The sequence below is a fragment of the Salvelinus alpinus genome, chromosome 9, assembly GCF_045679555.1.
Source record: "Salvelinus alpinus chromosome 9, SLU_Salpinus.1, whole genome shotgun sequence".
Classification (NCBI taxonomy): domain Eukaryota; kingdom Metazoa; phylum Chordata; class Actinopteri; order Salmoniformes; family Salmonidae; genus Salvelinus; species Salvelinus alpinus.
Window position 1 is genome coordinate 22665540 of NC_092094.1, and position 22852 is coordinate 22688391.

The following is a 22852-nucleotide window of genomic DNA, read 5'->3' on the forward strand; positions in this document are numbered from 1 at the left end:
CTCGTTTAACTGTGGATATAGATACTTTTGTACCCGTTTCCTCCAGCATCTTCACAAGGTCCTTTGGTGCGAAAAGTGCAAATCAATCCCAGAACAACAGCAAAGTATGTTCATCTCTAGGAGACAGAACGCGTCTCCTACCTGAGCGGTATGACGGCTGCGTGGTCCCATGTTGTTTATACTTGCGTACTATTGTTTGTACAGATGAACGTGGTACCTTCAGGCGTCTGGAAATTGCTCCCAAGGATGAACCAGACTTTTAGATGACAACAATTTTTTCCCTGAAGTCTTGGCTGATTTCTTTTGATTTTCCCATGCTGTCAAGCAAAGAGGCACTGAGTTTGAAGGTAGGCCTTGAAATATATCTACAAGTACACCTCCAATTGACGCAAACGATGTCAATTAGCCTATCAGAAACTTCTAAAGCCATGACATCATTTTCTGGAATTTTCCAAGCTGTTTAAAGGCACAGTCAACTTAGTTTATGTAAACTTCTGACCCACTGTAATTGTGATAGTGAATTATAAATGAAATAATCTGTCTAAACAATTGCTGGAAAAATTACTTGTGTCATGCACAAAGTAGATGTCCTAACCGACTTGCCAAAACTATAGTTTGTTAACAAGACATTTGTGGAGTGGTTGAAAAACGAGTTAATGACTCCAACCTAAGTGTAAGTAATCTTCCGACTTCAACTGTATATTAACATTTTTTGTGCATCATTGACAATTGCTAATCAATATCCAAAAACAGCACACGTATTTTTCTGTGAACCTGCACATCACCCCTCTTTTGTGGCACCAATGTGAGGGTTTATGGCAAGGGAAACAGTGTTGCAGTAGTCTAGTGTGACTCCTGCATTGCTTCTACACCTGCATTGCTTGCTGTTTGGGGTTTTAGGCTGGGTTTCTGTACAGCACTTCGAGATATTAGCTGATGTACGAAGGGCTACATAAAATAAACTTGATTTGATTTGTTTACACTGCACAAAAAAATTAAGGGAACCGCACTGAGTCCACAAAAACTGTCTGAAAGGGACCAAGTTTGAAAACACCCTTGGTGATAGCTGGGTTCTCAACACTGCACTGGAGAATCCATTGGAAAAACAGAGGACGATTTACAGCAAGGCTATGATCTACTAAGCCACAACATCACAAAGCCAACCCCACCCCACCCCACCAAAACCCTATATTCAGCACATCTCTGGAGACAAATAGTTGCATGCCTGCCTGGCTCACACCTGCCAAACATTTGGGCCCTCAACACACTTCAAACAGACAGGCATCTCCACAACAGATGTGCTCACTGCTCTTAAGTTCTGCCCACTTGTCATCCACTTTAAGTTCACAGGTTTAGGAATCATGTCTGAACACTTTTAGCTGAGCTGTTTGGACATTGTATCAGCCTTCAAGGCCTCCATGCATTCAACGTGTTAGTGCTGTGTACGCAACGGCTCGACAACTAACAAAGCATGCTTAATTAGACCACAGTGCTCAGCCCTGGTCTTGGAATGCCTCCATTGTCTCGCCGTATGTAAACACAGAGCTTACTCCAGCTGAGCATGGCTGGCCTTGAATAGTGGTAGGGTGCTTACTCTGCAGGTATGTTCCACTGATCGCTCATAAACAACTGTTTGCAGCCAGCATTTACAACACAGTGAAAGCCAGCCCCGGGTTCAAATACTGTTTAAATAATTACAAAAACTTCAGCTGGGATGGATAGAGCTTGCCTGGTACAATGGAACCAATGGAAGTCACACAAATGCAAACACCGCCCATCTGGCAGGCTAAAGCAAACACTAAACATATTTGAACCCAGGTCTGCTGACAGCGTCTGTTGATTCACAAGGATAATCACAAGTAGGTTTGGGCAATATCCAGATTTTCATACCGTCATAATACAATTTCTGTACCATACCGGGGCATGCGGTACTATTTAAAAATAATTTAAAAAATCATATACACTGAGTGTACAAAACATGAAGAAATCCTTCCTAATATTGAGTTGAGCTGTTCATTGACTACAGCTCAGTGTTAAACATTAGTGTGCCCCCAAGCTCATCACTAAGTTTAACACGGAACCCAAACCAGCTACGTGCGTGCGCCATCGTGCATAAATGTATTTTGTCCCCCTACACCAAACACGACAACGACACGCAGGTTAAAATATCAAAACAAACTCTGAACCAATCACATTAATTTGGGGACAGGTCGAAAAGCATTAAACAAGTATGGCAATTTAGCTAGTTAGCTTGCACTTGCTAGCTAATTTGTCCTGGGATATAAACATTGAGTTGTTATTTTACCTGAAATGCACAAGGTCTTCTACACCGACAATTAATCCACACATAAAACGGCCAACCGAATCATTTCTAGTCATCTCTCCTCCTTCCAGGCTTTTTCATCTTTGAAATTATATGGTGATTGGCATCTACACTTTCACCACGACAACCAACAAAACATTTAGTCTTTCAATCACCCACGTGGGTATAACCAATGAGGAGATGGCACGTGGGTACCTGCTTCTATAAACCAATGAGGAGATGGGAGAGGCAGGACTTGCAGCGCGATCTGCGTCAGAAATAGAAAGGAGTTCTATTTTAGCCCTTGGCAACACAGACGCTTGTTGGCGCGCGCGAGCAGTGTGGGTGCAACCAGCGACTAAACACCTCCCTCTGCAACCTGATCCTGGACTTCCTGACGGGCTGCACCCAGGTGGTGAGGGTAGGCAACAACATATCTGCCACGCTGGCCCCCTCATGAGTGCTTAATCTCTCCTGTACTCCCTGTTCACCCATGACTGTGTGGCCACGCATGACTCCAATACCATCAATCAATTTGCTGACGACACAATGGTGGTAGGTCTGATCACCGACGACGAGGCAGCCTATAGGGAGGTCACAGACCTGGCAGTGTGGTGCCAGGACTACAACCTCTTCCTCAACGTGAGCAAGACAAAGGAGCCGATCGTGGACCACAGAAAAAGGGCCGAGCACACCCTCATTCACATCGACGGCACTGTAGTGGAACAGGTCGAGAGCTTCAAGCTCCTTGGTGTCCACATCATTATGAACCTATCATGGTCCAAACACACCAACACAGTTGTGAAGAGGGTACGACAACGCCTATTCCCCCCAAAGGAGGCTGAAAATATTTGGCATGAGAATTCAGATCCTCAAAAAGTTCTACAGCTGCACCATTGAGAGCATCCTGACTGGTTGCATCACAGTTTGGTATGACAACTGCCTGGCATCCGACAGCAAGGCGCTACCGATGACAGTGCGTACTCCCCAGTATGTCACTGGAGCCAAGGTTCCCGCCGTCCAGGACCTCTATACCAGGCAGTGTCAGAGGAAGGCCCTAAAAATTGTCAAAGACTCCAGTCATAGACTTTTCTCTCTGCTACCGCACGGTAAGCGGTTCCAGAGGACCAAGTCTGGAACCAAAAGGCTCTTTTACAGCTTCTACCACCAAGTCATAATACTGCTGAACAGTTAATCAAATGGCTACCAGGACTATTTATATTGACCCCCTTATTTTATTATTTTTTTACACTGACTCTCTTGCTCAGGCTTGATGTACACTCACTGGACTCTAACCATACACACACACAGCTGCTGCTACTCTCTTCTTATTATATACAGTGCATTCAGACCCATTCACTTTTTCCACATCTTGTAACATTACAGCCTTATCCATTTTTGAATATGTAGCCTGTACCAGCCCCATTTCCCCCACTGGCCGGTATAGGTCTGTGACTTACCTTCTTCCTCTCACTGAGGTCAATGGTGCATGAAGATCCCTACAGGGTTGAATCCTCAGGGTACATTTTACAGGTGAAAGAGTGTAGTTGATGTCTAGAAGTTATTTTCAGTCATAAGAGACGGTAGCAGCAACATTATGTAAAAAATCAAATAAAAAATCAAAAGTTACAAACAACGCAAATAAACGGACAAAAAAAAAAACTAATCGGCTGGGGCACGTAAAACTTCTGCTTCCTTATCCGGCGCCATCTTCTTGTATTTTCGGAAATTCCTTCAACTGTGGGACCTTATATAGACAGGTGTTTTCCTTTCCAAATAATGTCCAATCAATTGAATTTACCACAGGTGGACTGCAATAAAGTTGTAGAAACATCAAGGTAAACAGGAAGCACATGATCTCAACTTCGAGTCTCAAAGCAATGGGTCTGAATACTTATGTAAATAAAGGTATCCGTTCGAAAAAACTTGTTTTTGCTTTGTCATTATGAGCTATTGTGTGTAGATTGATGAGGAAAAATTATTATTTAATACATTTTAGAATATGGATGTAACATAACAAAATGTGTAAAAAGGGAAGGGGTCTGAATACTTTCCAAATGCACTGTATGTATAGTCACTTTACCCCTACATACATGTTAATATTACCTCAACTAACCTGTATCACAGCACATTGACTCGGTATTGGTACCCCTTGTATATAGACTAGTTGTTATTTTATTGTGTTACTATTTTTCCTTTATTTCGCTAATTTGTATTACTTTAAAAAAAACTGTTGGTTAAGGGCTCGTAAGTAAGGATTTCAAGATAAGGTCTATCTACACGTGTTGTATTCAAATCAAATTTTATTGGTCACATACACATGGTTAGCAGACGTTAATGAGAGTGTAGTGAAATGCTTGTGCTTCTAGTTCTAACATTGCAGTACTATCTAACAAGGAATCTAACAATTCCCCAACTACCTAATACACACAAATCTAAAGGGGTGAATGAGAATATAAATATATGGATGAGCGATGGCCGGAGTGGCATAGGCAAGGTGCAGTAGATGGTAAAAATACAGTATATACATGTGATATGAGTAATGTAAGATATGTAAACATTATTAAAGTGGCATTATTTAAAGTGACTAGTGATCCATTTATTAAAGTGTCCAGTGATTGGGTCTCAACGTAGGCAGCAGCCTCTCTTGAGTTAGTGATGGCTATTTAACAGTCTGACGGCCTTGAGATAGAAGCTGTTTTTCAGTATCTCGGTCCCAGCTTTGATGCACCTGTACTGACCTCGCCTTCTGGATGATAGCAGTGTGAACAGGCAGTGGCTCGTGTGGTTGTTGTCCTCGCTAATCTTTTTGGCCTTCCTGTGACGTCGGGTGCTATAGGTGTCACGGAGGGCAGGTAGTTTACCCCCGGTGATGCGTTGTGCAGACCGCACCATCCTCTGGAGAGCCTTGCGGTTGAGGGCGGTGCAGTTGCCGTACCAGGCTGTGATACAGCCTGACAGGGTGCTCTCGATTGTGCATCTGTAAAAGTTCGTCAGGGTTTTGGGTGATAGGAGGCTAAAGAAATTTGGCCTGAGGTCTGTGTGGGTGGACCATTTCAGGGTCTGTGATGTATACGCAGAGGAACATTAAACTTTCCACCTTCTCCACTACTGTCCCGTCGATGTGAATAGGGGGGTGCTCCCTCTGCTGTTTCCTGAAGTCCACGGTCATCTCCTTTGTTTTGTTGACGTTGAGTGAGGTTATTTTCCTGACACCACACTCCGAGGGCCCTCACCTCCTCCCTGTAGGCTGTCTCGTCATTGTTGGTGATCAAGTCCATTACTGTTGTGACGTCTGCAAACTTGATGATTGAGTTGGAGGCATGCATGGCCACGGAGTCGTGGGTGAACAGGGAGTACAGGAGAGGGCTGAGCACACACCCCTTGTGGGGCCCCAGTGTTGAGGGTCAGCGAAGTGGAGATGTTGTTTCCTACCTTCACCACCTGTGGGCGGCCCATCAGAAAGTTCAGGACGCAGTTGCACAGGGCGGGGTTGAGACCCAGGGACTCCAGCTTGAAGATGAGCTTGGAGGGTACCATGGTGTTGAATGCTGAGCTGTAGTCAATGAACAGCATTCTTACATATGTATTATTTTTGTCCAGATGGGATAGGGCAGTGTGCAGTGTGATGGCGATTGCGTCATCTGTGGACCTGTTGGGGTGGTATGCAAACTGAAGTGGGTCTAGGGTGGCGGTGGTATGATCCTTGACAAGCCTCTCAAAGCACTTCATGATGACACGGGGCGGTAGTCATTTAGTTAAGTTATCTTTGCCTTCTTGGGTACAGGAACAATGGTAGACATCTTGAAGCATGTGGGGACAACAGACTGGGATAGGGAGAGATTAAATAGGTCTGGAAACACACCAGCCAGCTGGTCTGAGCATGCTCTGAGGATGCGGCTAGGGATGCCGTCTGGGCCAGCAGCCAATCGAGGTTTAACAAGTTTAAATGTTTTACTTAGCCACTGAGAAGGAGAGGGGGGCTGCAGTCTTTGTTAGCGATCCACAACGGTGGCACTATTATCCTCAAAGCGGGCAAAGAAGGTGTTTAGTGTGTCTGGAAACGTGATGTCGGTATCCGTGACGTGTAGTTAGTGATTTCTTGTAGACCCTGCCACATACGTCATGTGTCTGAGCCGTTGAATTGCGACTCCACCTTGTCCCTGTATTGGCATTTTGCGTGTTTGATTGTCTTGCGGAGCGAATAACTACAATGTTTACACATTCAGCCATATCTCCAGACCTTTTTCCATGGTTAAATGTGGTGGATCGCGCTTTCAGTTTTACGCGTGACGTGGCGCATGTGACAAATAAAATTTTATTTGACAAGTGAAATCAATAACGGATCATAGCTTGTGCATGTCATGGAAGGAGCTTTGTGTTTTGTACACTCAGTGTAGACAGTACCAGTCAAAAGTTTGGACACACCTGCTCTTTCAAATTTTTTATTTAAAAAATATATTTTCTACATTGTAGAATAATAGTGATGACATAAAAACTATGAAATAACACATGGAAACATGTAGTAACCAAAGAAAGTGTTAAATTAATCTAAATATATTATATATGTGAAATTATTTAAAGTAGCCACCCTTGGTGACAGCTTTGCACACGCTTGGCATTCTCTCAACCAGTTTCATGAGGTAGTCACCTGGAAAGCATTTCAATTAACAGGTGTGCCTTGTTAAAAGTTAATTTGTGGAATTTCTTTTCTTCTTAATGCGTTTGAGCTAATCAGTTGTGACAAGGTAGGGGTGGGTATACAGAAGACAGCCCTATTTGGTAAAAGGCCAAGTCCATATTATGGCAAGAACAGCTCAAAAAAGGGAAGAGAAACGACAGTCCATCATTACTTTAAGACATGAAGGTCAGTCAATACGAAACATTTCAAGAACTTTGAAAGTTTCTTAAAGTGCAGTCACAAAAACCATCAAGTGTTATGATGAAACTGGCTCTCATGAGGACCGCCACAGGAAAGGAAAAGAGTTACCTCTGCTGCAGAGGACAAGTTCATTAGAGTGACCAGCATCAGAAATTGCAGCCCAAATAAATGCTTCACAGAGTTCAAGTAACATACACATCTCAACATCAACTGTTCAGAGTAGACTGCGTGAATCAGGCCTTCATGGTCGAATTGTTGCAAAGAAAACACTACTAAAAGGACATCAATAAGGAGAAGAGACTTGCTTGGGCCAAGAAACACGAGCAATGGACGGATGATCTCTGCATGTGTGGTTCCCACTGTGAAGCATGGAGGAGGCGCGCTGGTGTAGGGGTGCTTTGCTGGTGACACGGTCAGTGATTTATTTAGAATTCAGGGCACACTTAACCATCATAGCTACCACAGCATTCTGCAGTGATACGCCACGCCATCCCATCTGGTTTGCACTTAGTGGGACGATCATTTGTTTTTCAACAGGACAATGACCCAAAACACACCCTCAGGCTGTGTAAGGGATATTTGACCAAGAAGGAGAGTGACTGAGTGCTACATCAGATGACCTGGCCTCCACAATCACCTGACCTCAACCCAATTGAGATGGTTTGGGATGAGTTGGACCGCAGAGTGAAGGAAACACAGCTAACAAGTGCTCAGCATATGAGGGTGGCAACTTTAAAGAATTATTTCATAGTTGATGTTTACACTATTATTCCACAAAGTAGAAAATAGTACAAATTAAGAAAAACCCTTGAATGAATAGGTTTGTCCAAACTTTTGACTGGTACTGTATTGCATGTTGGCAAATGTTTGAAAATTAAGTTTTATTGGTTGCTTCCCGGGCACGTTGTACGGCACCACTTTTTCCTAATGGAAACCCTGACACGCACATCAAGTCTCTGTGCGTTCCATAAGCGCCACTTCTACTAAGTACAAGAAGACACAATCAGCTATTGTTGATGCTGAAAGGGGTTTGAACTGACAAGCTCAAAGACTATAGGCTATAGACTATAGCAAAAAATCACAATGACGATACCAAGCCGCAACACACTGCACAGTAATGGCAGCTGTCTGACTGAATATGCTTTTCAGACCTACAGTACTCTGAGTAAAAACATTATTCAATAGTCACTCACAAACGCTCTTGTACTCAAGAGGAAACTTCTGGCATGCAATCCACTGGGGCAGAGTAATGAGCTCAAGGGAAAGAAGGGAGAGACTCACTAATGGCTTTTCAGATCCATCAGCTTTGGCTAGCTCTTCAGGCTAAGAAAGCATCACAACCCATCCTCTGCACAGCACAAAGCACTAAGCTAGTCCCAGATCATATGTAATCAGGCACCAAACAGAAGAAAATGGACTGAAACAGGGAGGGACAACTTGGACTTGTCCAATAAGAAATGCTCATTTTCATTTCAGTTGAGAGACGTTTTAAAATATTTTCCGCTGTGTGCCCTGATGAACACAACCCTGACATACAAAACCCTGTCCTATGCTGAACTCTGTCTGCCTGCCTAACATAGAGAAACCCATCTCCTGGTACATGCTGCAGAAAAACACTGTCCTGAGGGCCACTCATCTGGGAAGAAAATAAGCATTTATAGCAGCCATGCAACTCTGGGAGCTGGCTCTGACTTCCAAGAGATCGAGCTGAGACGCGTTGCGATGCATTGTTTCTCTGGCAGGAAAGTGCTCTGTATAGGAAAGAGGATTTTACGACGTTGGCATCAATTCCTATGTGTAGCATCAGACAGCCAGTGAGGGACAGTAATGTTTATCCAGTTGACAATAAAATAAATGCAAATCTAAAGATACTCATAAACATACAAATCTCTGATTCAGCCAGTGCTGTATCTACCGAAGAGGTCATTTAAAGAGTTGTAGAAAGACTTGCTTCCCTTTGAGGATATGATCTCGAGTTGACTTATATGCCTTGCCTAAACTCCCCCCCCCCCATTAACGACACTGAACACGCAAACCTTTTGACCCATTCTGAGCCTTGCTTTCTAACTGTATAATATTCTCCTCTTAGCTCCCAGGCGTAATGCACTCCCCAGCACAGGAAATAGCAACACCAGACTGCTGTACTGAGGATGAAGGACAGACGGTAATAACATTGCTAAGTGACAGAGCACTGGAGGTTACCTGGATCTTTTCAGTCACAAAAGTTATTTAGCTCATGCCATATCTCTTGCTATTCAGCATGCAGCACCTTCTCGTACAGCAGTATTCGCTGCGGTCTAGTGATGTTTTTCTACTGTAAGTTTGGTTCCCCAATAAATCTATTATATAACTATTATATTGCTCTCTATTGTACGTGCCCCATTTATATATGCCAATGTACGTGAAACAAACACAGTGCCAGTATGCCTACATGTTGCCATTTACACTAAGGATTACTTGCGAGAGTATTCATTTTTTTTTTGTGCCTATTTTATCTAACTTGCGCGAGTCGGTTTGGCTACTTTCACCCTCCCCGTAGATGTCAGACACACCGACTCCTGCTCCTCTCGTGCCCCTCCCCACCTGTGTGTGAGGAAACAAGAACAGTTGACCGCGTGAGCAAGTCCCCATTGAAGTAGAAAAAATTAAATGTCTTTAAAAAACACATGCATTGACTATTCGGATATCCCGAACCCCCCAAAAATTATACACTGCTCAAAAAAATAAAGGGAACACTAAAATAACACATCCTAGATCTGAATGAATGAAATATTCTTATTAAATACTTTTTTCTTTACATAGCTGAATGTGCGGACAACAAAATCACACAAAAATGATCCATGTAAATCAAATTTATCAACCCATGGAGGTCTGGATTTGGAGTCACACAAAATTAAAGTGGAAAACCACACTACAGGCTGATCCAACTTTGATGTAATGTCCTTAAAACAAGTCAAAATGAGGCTCAGTGGTGTGTGTGGCCTCCACGTGCCCGTATGACCTCCCTACAACGCCTGGGCATGCTCCTGATGAGGTGGCGGATGGTCTCCTGAGGGATCTCCTCCCAGACCTGGACTAAAGCATCCGCCAACTCCTGGACAGTCTGTGGTGCAACGTGGCGTTGGTGGATGGAGCGAGACATGATGTCCCAGATGTTCTCAATTGGATTCAGGTCTGGGGAACGGGCGGGCCAGTCCATAGCATCAATGCCTTCCTCTTGCAGGAACTGCTGACACACTCCAACCACATGAGGTCTAGCATTGTCTTGCATTAGGAGGAACCAAGGGCCAACCGCTCCAGCATATGGTCTCACAAGGGGTCTGAGGATCTCATCTCGGTACCTAATGGCAGTCAGGCTACCTCTGGCGAGCACATGGAAAATGCCCCAAAGAAATGCCACCCCACACCATGACTGACCCACCACCAAACCGGTCATGCTGGAGGATGTTGCAGGCAGCAGAACGTTCTCCACGGCGTCTCCAGACTCTGTCACGTGCTCAGTGTGAACCTGCTTTCATCTGTGAAGAGCACAGGGCGCCAGTGGCGAATTTGCCAATCTTGGTGTTCTCTGGCAAATGCCAAACGTCCTGCACGGTGTTGGGCTGTAAGCACAACCCCCACCTGTGGACGTCGGGCCCTCATACCACCCTCATGGAGTCTGTTTCCGTTTGAGCAGACACATGCACATTTGTGGCCTGCTGGAGGTCATTTTGCAGGGCTCTGGCAGTGCTCCTCCTTGCACAAAGGTGGAGGTAGCGGTCCTGCTGCTGGGTTGTTGCCCTCCTACGGCCTCCTCCACGTCTCCTGATGTACTGGCCTGTCTCCTGGTAGCGCCTCCATGCTCTGGACACTACGCTGACAGACACAGCAAACCTTCTTGCCACAGCTCGCATTGATGTGCCATCCTGGATGAGCTGCACTACCTGAGCCACTTGTGTGGGTTGTAGACTCCGTCTCATGCTACCACTAGAGTGAAAGCACCGCCAGCATTCAAAAGTGACCAAAACATCAGCCAGGAAGCATAGGAACTGAGAAGTGGTCTGTGGTCACCACCTGCAGAACCACTCCTTTATTGGGGGTGTCTTGCTAATTGCCTATAATTTCCACCTTTTGTCTATTCCATTTGCACAACAGCATGTGAAATGTATTGTCAATCAGTGTTGCTTCCTAAGTGGACAGTTTGATTTCACAGAAGTGTGATTGACTTGGAGTTACATTGTGTTGTTTAAGTGTTTCCCTTTATTTTTTTTGAGCAGTGTATTATTCTAATAGTAGTGAAATCATTTCCATCCCTAATTTACACATGTGCTGTCCTCGCGTTCAGAGCTGTCCAGAAGTATTCCCACCTGCATATGATCATGGCATTGCTATTCGCCAGGCAGCAGATGCATTTGAGCCATCCAGGGCAGGCAGCCTCTAGGACACTGGCTGATCTGAAATAGCCCCCAGCTATTTCAAACCTGGGTCTGGGTGAGATGGCAAAATATATCACAAATGTTATACCCCACACAACTATAAGAAAAGAGATGGCTAAAGGCTAATGGGGCCTTCGTCTGTACTAGAGGTGGACCGATTATGATTTTTCAACGCCGATACCGATTATTGGAGGACCAAAAAAAGCCGATACCGATTTAAAATCGGTCGATTTTTTAAATTTTATTTGTAATAATGACAATTACAACAATACTGAATGAACACTTATTTTAACTTAATATAATACATCAATAAAAATCTATTTAGCTTCAAGTAAATAATGAAACATGTTCAATTTGGTTAAAATAATGCAAAAACAAAGTGTTGGAGAAGAAAGTAAAAGTGCAATATGTGCCATGTAAAAAAGCTAACGTTTAAGTTCATTGCTCAGAACATGAGAACATATGAAAGCTGGTGGTTCCTTTTAACATGAGTCTTCAATATTCCCAGGTAAGAAGTTTTAGGTTTATCGTTGCACGACTGTACCTAACCATAAACATCAATGCCTTTCTTAAAATCAATACACAGAAGTATATATTTTTAAACCTGCATATTTAGCTAAAAGAAATCCAGGTTAGCAGGCAATATTAACCAGGTGAAATTGTGTCACTTCTCTTGCGTTCATTGCACGCAGTGTCAGGGTATATGCAACAGTTTGGGCCGCCTGGCTCGTTGCGAACTAATTTGCCAGAATTTTACGTAATTATGACATAATATTGAAGGTTGTGCAATGTAACAGGAATATTTAGACTTATGGATGCCACCCGTTAGATAAAATACGTGACGGTTCCGTATTTCACTGAAAGAATAAACGTTTTGTTTTCGAGATGATAGTTTCCGGATTCGACCATATTAATGACCTAAGGCTCGTATTTCTGTGTGTTATTATGTTATAATTAAGTCTATGATTTGATAGGGCAGTCTGACAGTGATGGTAGGCACCAGCAGGCTCGTAAGCATTCATTCAAACAGCACTTTCGTGCGTTTTGCCAGCAGCTCTTCACTGTGGTACAAGCATTGCGCTGTTTATGCCTATCAACTATCAACTCCCGAGATTAGGCTGGTGTAACCGATGTGAAATGGCTAGCTAGTTAGCGGGGTGCGCGCTAATAGCGTTTCAAACGTCACTCGCTCTGAGACTTGGGGTAGTTGTTCCCCTTGCTCTGCAAGGGCCGCGGCTTTTGTGGAGCGATGGGTAACGCTGCTTCGAAGGGTGTCTGTTGTCGATGTGTTCCTGGTTCGAGCCCAGGTAGGAGCGAGGAGCGGGACGGAAGCTATGGCAATACTAAAGTGCCTATAAGAACATCCAATAGTCAAAGGTATATGAAATACAAATCGTATAGGAGAGAAGTAGTCCTATAATTCCTATAATAACTACAACCTAAAACTTCTTACCTGGGAATATTGAAGACTCATGTTAAAAGGAACCACCAGCTTTCACGTTCTGAGCAAGGAACTTAAACATTAGCTTTTTTACATGGCACATATTGCACTTTTACTTTCTTCTCCAACACTTTGTTGTTGCATTATTTAAACCAAATTGAACATGTTTCATTATTTATTTGAGGCTAAATTGATTTTATTGATGTATTATATTAAGTTAAAATAAGTGTTCAATCAGTATTGTTGTAATTGTGATTATTACAATTCTTATAATATATTTTTTTAAACGGCTGATTTAAATCCGTATCAGCTTTTTTTGGTCCTCCAATAATCAGTATCGGTGTTGAAAAATCATAATCGGTCGACCTCTAGCATAAACCACACATTCTAACGTTACTCAGACTATACACCCGAGTGAACGTAAGAAGCAGTTATTCAGCTTTGGTGCTTAAGCATTCCAAAAGCACAAATAGGAAGAAACACTTGCATTCCAATTTGGACCTCTCTAGAGCAGATCAGACTCACTCCCAGAATGTTAATTTAGAGCCCTGCTATTTAATGTCACCAAAGCCCCATATACTACCTACCATTGCGACCTGTATGCTCTCGTTGGCTGGTCCTCGCTACATATTCGTCGCCAAACCCGCTGGCTCCAGGTCATCTGTAAGTCTCTGCTAGGTAAAGCCCCGCCTTATCTCAGCTCACTGGTCACCATAGCAGCACCCACCCGTAGCACGCGCTCCAGCAGGTATATTTCACTGGGCATCCCCAAAGCCAACACCTCTTTGGACGCCTTTCCTTCCAGTTCTCTGCTGCCAATGACTGGAACGAATTGCAAAAATCACTGAAGTTGGAGACTTATCTCCCTCACTAACTTCAAGCATCGGCTGTCAGAGCAGCTTACCGATCGTTGCAGCTGTACACAGCCCATTTGTAAATAGCCCATCCAACCAACTACCTACCTCATCCCCATATTTGTTTTTGTTTTTCTGCTCTTTTGCACACCAGTATTTCTACTTGCACATCACCATCTGCACATATATCACTACAGTGTAAATTGCTAAATTGTAATTACTTCGCCACTATTGGCCTATTTATTGCCTTACCTCCTTACTTCATTTGCACACACTGTATACAGATTTTTCCATTGTGTTATTGACTGTATGTTTGTTTATCCCATGTGTAACTTTGTGTTGTTGTTTTTGTCGCACTGCTTTGCTTTATCTTGGCCAGGTCGCAGTTGTAAATGAGAACTTGTTCTCAACTGGCCTACCTGGTAAAATAAAGGTGAAAAAAATAAAAATGCCACTCAACGAAAGACATTAAACATATGCCTGATAAGGGAACATACCAATGATTCCATTGAACAGTCAAACTGATTTTACCATTCACTTCTATTTCACTGAAAGATATTTGCTATCGGAAAAGTCTAAGTGGGATCCTTGCAATGGGGTGACATCCAGCTCTGACGTCACCCCATTGAAGTTGCCATTTAAAACGGTTAAGGTACGGATTAAAGTTAGGGATGTCCCAAGGATCCCACTTAGCATATATTTGCTATTGTGCAGTGGAAAGGAGAGCAAGCTCTGACAACTGGGCTCAAGGGGTTCCCTGACATTTGAAACAGTGTAGCAGCGCATCTGTGGAAAAGACAGGAGGAGAGCAGTGCTCTGAAAAAGGGGCAAAATTATAATTGTCGTCATCTTGAAGTCTATTTGCTACAGTAGCCTCCTTTTGAGAAGCATTCTCCATCGAAAAGCTCATGCAGAAATATAAACTAACAGAAGACGTTAGAGCAGGGCTCGCCAACCCTGTTCCTGGAGAGCTACCCTCATGTAGGTTTTCAATCCAACCAGTTCTCATTCTGCTAATCAACCAGCGAATTATTAGAATCAGGTGTGCTAGATTAGAGTTGGAGCGAAAACCTACAGGAGGGTTGCGCTCCAGGAACAGGGTTGGAGAGCCCTGTGCTAGAGAAATAGAACAAAATATATATATTTTTTAAAGTCATAACAGTTGACTCAACTAGTGTGTGGATCAAAATAAATTCTACCTTATAAGCTTAGCGAAAACAATGAATCAACCTGAATCTAGGTGAGAACATACGTGGCCATCTGTTAAAACGCTGCTGTTTGAACGACTGTTGCGAAATCAGTAACATATTGATGACTGGCAGCAAGTGTTTGAAAGCATCACAGCTGTCTGTAGATCAGGGGTATGCCCTCTAGGGCCCGCGGAGGTAGTGCAGTTGGTCCGCTAAAATATGGATTGGTCCCCCCCATGTTATGAATATTGCTAGCAACTGAACAACCAAACTTTGAATTACATACCTACAGTATTAACAGAGGAGAGAATCTAATGTCAAATTATGTCAACTTTATTTTTCAAGTCCTAATATTGAGCAAATTACACTCATTAGCGCCAATTATTCTCACTGGAGTATCTGACATAGGCTTTGAAAAAGCACCCGTGTAAAGGCTTTCTTGACTTGGACATACATTTTGCCAACACATGGCTAACCTTTGTTTAACTAGCTAAACAGCTGCTCTTAGCGAAAATGTGGTTTGGAGTTACAGTACCTTTCCAAATAATAGACTATAGAACAGGTTTCACCAAATGGCGGCCCACAGGCCGAATTTGGCCAGCGGGTGATTTTACTTGGCCACCCAAGTTTTTTGCTTGGCCTTACTGAAGAGCTCAGTGACACTTTCAACATGGCAATGTCATAGGATGCCACCTTTCCAACAAGTCAGTTCGCCACCGAGTGCTGAAGTGCGTAGCGAGTAAAAATAGTCTGTCCTCGGTTGCAATACTCACTACCGAGTTCCAAACGCTCTGGAAGCAACGTCAGCACGCTCGTCGGGAGTGTCATGAAATGGGTTTCCATGGCCGAGCAGCAGTACACAAGCCTAAGATTACCATGCACACTGCCAAGCATCGGCTGGAGAGGTGTAAAGCTTGCCGCCATTGGACTCTGGAGCAGTGGAAACGTGTTCTCTGGAGTGATGAATCACGTTTCCCATCTGGCAGTCCAACAAACGAATCTGGGTTTGGCAAATGCCAGGAGAACGCAACCTGCCCAAATGCATAGTGCCAACTGTAAAGTTTGGTGGAGGAAGAATAATGGTCTGGAGCTGTTTTTAATGGTTTAGGCTCCTTTGTTCCAGTGAAGGGAAATCTTAACGCTACAGCATATAATGACATTCTAGACAATTCTGTGCTTCCAACTTCGTGGCAACAGTTTGGGAAAGGCACTTTCCTGTTTCAGCATGACAATGCCGACATTGTCATTATCACCCAACATCAGTGTCTGACCTCACTAATGCTCGTGGTTTAATGGAAGCAAGTCCCTGCAGCAATGTTCCAATATCTAGTGGGAAGCCTTCCCAGAAGGGTGGAGGCTGTTATAGCAACAAAGGGGGGACCAACTCCATATTAATGCCCTTGATTTTGGAATGAGATGTTCGACAAGCAGATGTCCACATACTTTTGGGCATGTAGTGTATGTTACGTGTGGTATGGTTACATAAGACATATGGTTATTTAAGGAAAAAACTAAAGTCGGGGTGGGTGTATAACGCGAACGTCCAGCTAGCTAACATTAGTCACCTAGTTAGAATTGTAACAAATCATACATTTTGCAAATTCGTAACATGTAGTACATTTTTCAGATTTGTAACATATTGTACATTTTGCTAATTCATAACATATAATACAAATTGTAATTAGTAACATATTTAAAAAATAATAAATAACCCGTATTTTACCAGGATGAATGAGCCAATTCTAGACTGGGGATGATTAGTTGACTGTATGAGGGCCAGATTGGGAATTTAGCGAGGACACAGGGGTTAACACCCCTACTCTTACGATAAGTGGGATCTTTAGTGACCACAGAGAGTCAGGACAGCCATTTAACGTCCAATCCGAAATGAATATAAGGTTTATGACATTCACAAATTAATACATACCATACGAAAAGTAACAACATATCATACTAAATCGAGTGTCTCAGATTAACAGACAGAATGAGACCAGGTTGGGCGCCCTGACCATCGCTCAAGAAAAAAAAATTGTCCCGCAGCTATATCTTGTTGAAAATCCCCGCTATAGAGTTATACTTCCTCTTCCAACAACGTGGGGAGGTCAATAATTTAAAAAAAAATCACAATTATATAATTTTTTAAAATGTTGATTACTTCTCCTTGCCATTATCATTCACCTGACAGGACGTGACATTTTTTTTGTTAACATATGATTGGGGTCCCTGGGTCGCCGGTTTGCCTGGGAGGGGGTCCCTGGGCAAGAAAAGGTTGAAGTCCCCTACTGTAGATTAAAGTGAGAAGCCACGTTGCTGGCTACATGCTATCTGTTAGGGTTTAATTATTATAAAATGTCACTTTTTTAATAACTAATTTGACGTACGTAGGCTACATTCATTCACTGGAACAAAATAAAAGATGTCAATAAGTTTTCTTGCAAAGAACTCAATGTGCAAAACTAACATTGCAAAAGTATGTCATTAAAAGTGCTAATATTAGAATGAGTTGGATAAAAGTAACATCACGACTGTCAACATTGTCATTGTTGCCAAATCACAGCAGCCACTACTCACTGTGACTGAATTAGATGGATACAAAACATCTGCATAAATGTCGCACTTACCGAAACTTTGCTTGAATCCTAGTTATAACTTCCAACTGTTTATATATCCTCCTACTGAAATAACGAAATCCCTGTACTTTATCAACTTTTCCGCTACAATGCCAGCCCGCTGCGTTGCCTCTTCTCTACGCCATGTCGGAAATGGGACGATGGGAAGTTGGAAAGTGGAAACGTCATCGCAGACAGGCACATCCCGCCCCGCTCCCGACTGGATTGGTTTGGCAAGAGGGACGTCTCTGTGATCTTTTCAGAGCTTGGGACGTGCCTGCCAATCAACTTTAAAAAGCAAGACGAACCCATGTGGTCTGTAGGGGGCACACACGTAGCCTAAGTGAAATGGTCTGGAAAATGTATTTCATAATTACTTTTCAAATTTCCAGTGTTCTATTGCCTTTCTTGTACAATAAGGGGGAAAAACATCGTAGACCTTGTTAATAGAATGGTATTTTGTTTAGGAATGGAACTCAGCTACAGTGTTGCTTTCAAGATCTGTAACACATAAAAACACTGATAGTCTTGGCGTTTGGAAACGTTGCACAGATAGCTAGATTCCAGAGATTGTCTCAGCCCATATGTCCAGTTCAGTGCATCAGCTGACATCGAAGAGAGAATGAAATGAAGGTCTGGATCCATCCACATCACCTCCCACATCACCTCTCTGTCTCTCTTTACTCAAGCGCCATCCTTTCCACATTCAGTGTTGGGGTCACGCTCCAGCATCTCCCTGATCCACTCATCATCCAGGGCCCCCACAATGAACTCTTCCAGGCTGATGGCTAAATAGAACTGAATGTTATAGAAGAAAATAGAATACAATAGAATGATCAAAATGATATGTTTACAGCCTTGTATTGGCTGCACACTCACAAGATGTAGTTACAATCACAAATCCCAGAAAATACAGTTCAAGGCAGGTCTGGATGATTAGAATAGAGGGAGAGGAACTGCAGCGATAGCTAACTGGGATGCTGTAGGTTTTGTAACCTTACATTAGGATTACCTGTGTTTTGAAATGGTTCCTGTGCGATCCTTACCATTGTTGTCTTTATCCAATCTTACAAATATTCTGTTGGTGTGCTCCTCAGCTGTAAGTGGGTTCGGCTTGGTGAACAAGGCTGCCACACTCATCTTGTACACACCCTGTGTAATCAGAGACCATATACTTTGTGAAATTTGACATTTAGCACCATCTAGTGAATAACAAGCACAGTAACATCTGCTACAAATGCAGTTGGGGCAAGTGCCACTGCCAGTGCAACGCAGTGGCCAGTAGGTTCCCAGCCTCCCATGGCACCCACATACATTTCACTAATGATTCAATTATATTGAATTACCCTGAGAAGTGATCTGATCTTGAGCAAAGATGTTTGAGCAAGGCAAAGAACAGTAACAATGTTCAATTTTCATCCTCATAATGCATTGCATCTACAGTACCCCTTGGGATGACATAATGAAATATAATATATTATACTGTATCTCTACTGGGCTAACTTCAATCAGCATACTGATGGCTGTCACATACTCCCGTAAACCAACAACCCCACCCTGTGCATAACCACAGATCCTCAGTCTCTCACACAGTATTAAATATTCTGGTAACACTTTGCCTTAATTTGCCCTTATACCTATGTGGTAACGTCTGTTCCCTATTCCACTTGTGTAAAAAAGGCTTAATTCTACTACTATGCAGTTACCTGTACTGACAATATATTAGTACAATTTTGTTAGATAATAGTTAGTGATACTACAACAGTAGCAGAGTAACAAAAGGTAAAGTATTGCCAGCATTTTGTAAAGAATTATGCAAATACCAGTGCAGCAATACAGAGCTTCTGTCTGTTCTGAGGATGGCTAACATTGAAAAAAATATTGAGAAGACTGAAAAGACAAAAGGAAAAAAAGTTTGTTTAAAGATAAGAAAAGTATGTTTTTGGTGCCTACCCTGTTATTATCCAAGATGGTGAATATCTGCTCAGCGTAGCTGACTCATTGCCCCCAGTTCCATTACAGAAGTATCTCCGGAACTCATGCAGAGTAATCAGTCCACCGGGGCACACATTCATAAACTTTCTATCATAAATAGACAACCAAAGAAAAGAACACAGAGATAAATATTTTGAAATGAAAAGATTAGAGTTAAACGATACAATTATATCTAATCAATCAATAACGTAAAATTATATAGATTCAGCTGTATTTTTTAACGGTTTTAAAACCACTTTTAAAGTGTCTGTTTCTTGGTTGAAACATTTGTACTGTATGTCACAAATACAGAGTTCCATAGAGTGATAGAAAATGGCAAAAACAATGGTAGCTAGACTAACAGAAGCTTATCTTTTCCCTGTCATTCTCAGATACTTTTTCCTACTTTTGTCCCAAAAAAGTTAAATGGATTTCTTTTAAGAGGTTCAATGTGTGATACAGTAGATTGCTTTTCTTGCTTTTAAGTTGAATGTCCTTTGGTTTTTATGGTCAGTTTCTGATTGCTATCATTCGTGAACAAGAGACATTATATATTTAACTTAACAAAAAAATATATATTTTGAAATGACATAGCTAGAATTCTTACCTAAACCACTCATAGAGCTCTGTGACATAGGTAGTCCCTCTCCTGCAGGGTAGAGATGCAGCCTGTCATATCAACAGAATGGACCCTCCACAGTACCGACTTTATGTACACACCACAACCCATATTCACAAAGCGTCTTAGAGTAGGAGCGCTGACATAGAATCAGGTTCCCCCAGTCTTAATTATTATGATCTGAAAAGCAAAACTGATCCTTAAAGCATCTCAGAGTAGGAGTGCTGGTTAAGAAAACAGAACTTTACACCAGCTTACCATGGGCACACTTAATCACACTTACCCAAGTGGTATCACATTTGTAAAATTATGGAAATGTAATTCTCCTAGCAGGGGGGCTAAAAGGAGGAGAGGGCAGGGTTGATCTAAATATAATTACCAAAAAGCAGCTGTAGTCATGAGTGATCTCATGATCTCACTACAGGGAAAGTAGTCAAAAATGTTAGAAAAAGCTGTTGCGCAGCAACTCACTGCCTTCCTGAAGACAAACAATGTATACGAAATGCTTCAGTCTGGTTTTAGATCCCATCATAGCACTGAGACTGCACTTGTGAAGGTGGTAAATGACCTTTTAATGGTGTCAGACTGAGGCTCTGCATCTGTCCTCGTGCTCCTAGACCTTAGTGCTGCCTTTGATACCATCGATCACCACATTCTTTTGGAGAGATTGGAAACCCAAATTGGTCTACACGGACAAGTTCTGGCCTGGTTTAGATCTTATCTGTCGGAAAGATATCAGTTTGTCTCTGTGAATGGTTTGTCCTCTGACAAATCAACTGTACATTTCGGTGTTCCTCAAGGTTCCGTTTAGGACCACTATTGTTTTCACTATATATTTTTCCTCTTGGGGATGTCATTCGAAAACATAATGTTAACTTTCACTGCTATGCGGATGACACACAGCTGTACATTTCAATGAAACATGGTGAAGCCCCAAAATTGCCCTCGCTGGAAGCCTGTGTTTCAGACATAAGGAAGTGGATGGCTGAAAACTTTCTACTTTTAAACTCGGACAAAACAGAGATGCTTGTTCTAGGTCCCAAGAAACAAAGAGATATTCTGTTGAATTTGACAATTAATCTTGATGGTTGTAAAGCCGTCTCAAATAAAACTGTGAAGGACCTCGGCGTTACTCTGGACCCTGATCTCTCTTTTGACGAACATACCAAGACTGTTTCAAGGGCAGCTTTTTTCCATCTACATAACATTGCAAAAATCAGAAACTTTCTGTCCAAAAATGATGCAGAAAAATTTATCCATGCTTTTGTTACTTCTATGTTAGACTACTGCAATGCTCTACTTTCCGGCTACCCGGATAAAGCACTAAATAAACTTCAGTTAGTGCTAAATATTGCTGCTAGAATCCTGACTAGAACCCAAATTTTTTATCATATTACTCCAGTGCTAGCCTCCCTACACTGGCTTCCTGTTAAGGCAAGGGCTGATTTCAAGGTTTTACTGCTAACCTACAAAGCATTACATGGGCTTGCTCCTACCTATCTTTCCGATTTGGTCCTGCCGTACATACCTACACGTACGCTACGGTCACAAGACGCAGGCCTCCTAATTGTCCCTAGAATTTCTAAGCAAACAGCTGGAGGCAGGGCTTTCTCCTATAGATCTCAATTTTTATGGAATAGTCTGCCTACCCATGTGAGAGACGCAGACTCGGTCTCAACTTTTAAGTCTTTACTGAAGACTCATCTCTTCAGTGGGTCATATGATTGAGTGTAGTCTGGCCCAGGAGTGTGAAGGTGAACGGAAAGGCTCTGGAGCAACGGACCGCCCTTGCTGTCTCTCCACTGGGATTCTCTGCCTCTAACCCTATTACAGGGGCTGAGTCACTGGCTTACTGGTGCTCTTTCATGCCGTCCCTAGGAGGGGTGCGTCACTTGAGTGGGTTGAGTCACTGACGTGATCTTCCTGTCTGGGTTGGCGCCCCCCCTTGTGTTGTGCCGTGGCGGAGATCTTTGTGGGCTATACTCGGCCTTGTCTCAGGATGGTAAGTTGGTGGTTGAAGATATCCCTCTAGTGGTGTGGGGGCTGTGCTTTGGCAAAGTGGGTGGGGTTATATCCTTCCTGTTTGGCCCTGTCCGGGGGTATCATCGGATGGGGCCACAGTGTCTCCTGACCCCTCCTGTCTCAGCCTCCAGTATTTATGCTGCAGTAGTTTATGTGTCGGGGGGCTAGGGTCAGTTTGTTATATCTGGAGTACTTCTCCTGTCTTATCCGGTGTCCTGTGTGAATTTATGTATGCTCTCTCTAATTCTCTCTTTCTCTCTCTCCCAGAGGACCTGAGCCCTAGGACCATGCCTCAGGACTACCTGGCATGATGACTCCTTGCTGTCCCTAGTCCACCTAGCCGTGCTGCTGCTCCAGTTTCAACTGTTCTGCCTACGGCTATGGAACCCTGACCTGTTCACCGGACGTGCTACCTGTCCCAGACCTGCTGTTTTCAACTCTCTAGAGACAGCAGGAGCGGTAGAGATACTCTTAATGATCGGCTATGAAAAGCCAACTGACATTTACTCCTGAGGTGCTGACTTGCTGCACCCTCGACAACTAC

The 22852-nt window shown here is 42.9% G+C and overlaps 1 protein-coding gene and 1 pseudogene across 8 annotated transcripts in view; both read right to left on the reverse strand.

The window, feature by feature from the left end:
* LOC139584505 (liprin-beta-1-like) overlaps positions 1-17914 on the reverse strand; it is a 59175-nt gene extending 41261 nt beyond the window's left edge. For 3 of the 8 annotated variants that reach the window (XM_071416458.1, XM_071416460.1, XM_071416456.1), the window contains exon 1: positions 17706-17913. The gene's annotated coding sequence lies outside the window, so the exon portion shown is untranslated. Of the gene's footprint in view, positions 1-17705 lie in introns of all 8 variants that reach the window. The other 5 variants (XM_071416459.1, XM_071416455.1, XM_071416462.1 and 2 more) reach the window with 3 other exon arrangements.
* Positions 17915-18127: 213 nt separating this feature from the next.
* Positions 18128-20339, reverse strand: LOC139584506 (guanylyl cyclase inhibitory protein-like; annotated as a pseudogene).
* Between the last annotated feature and the right edge of the window lie 2513 nt (positions 20340-22852).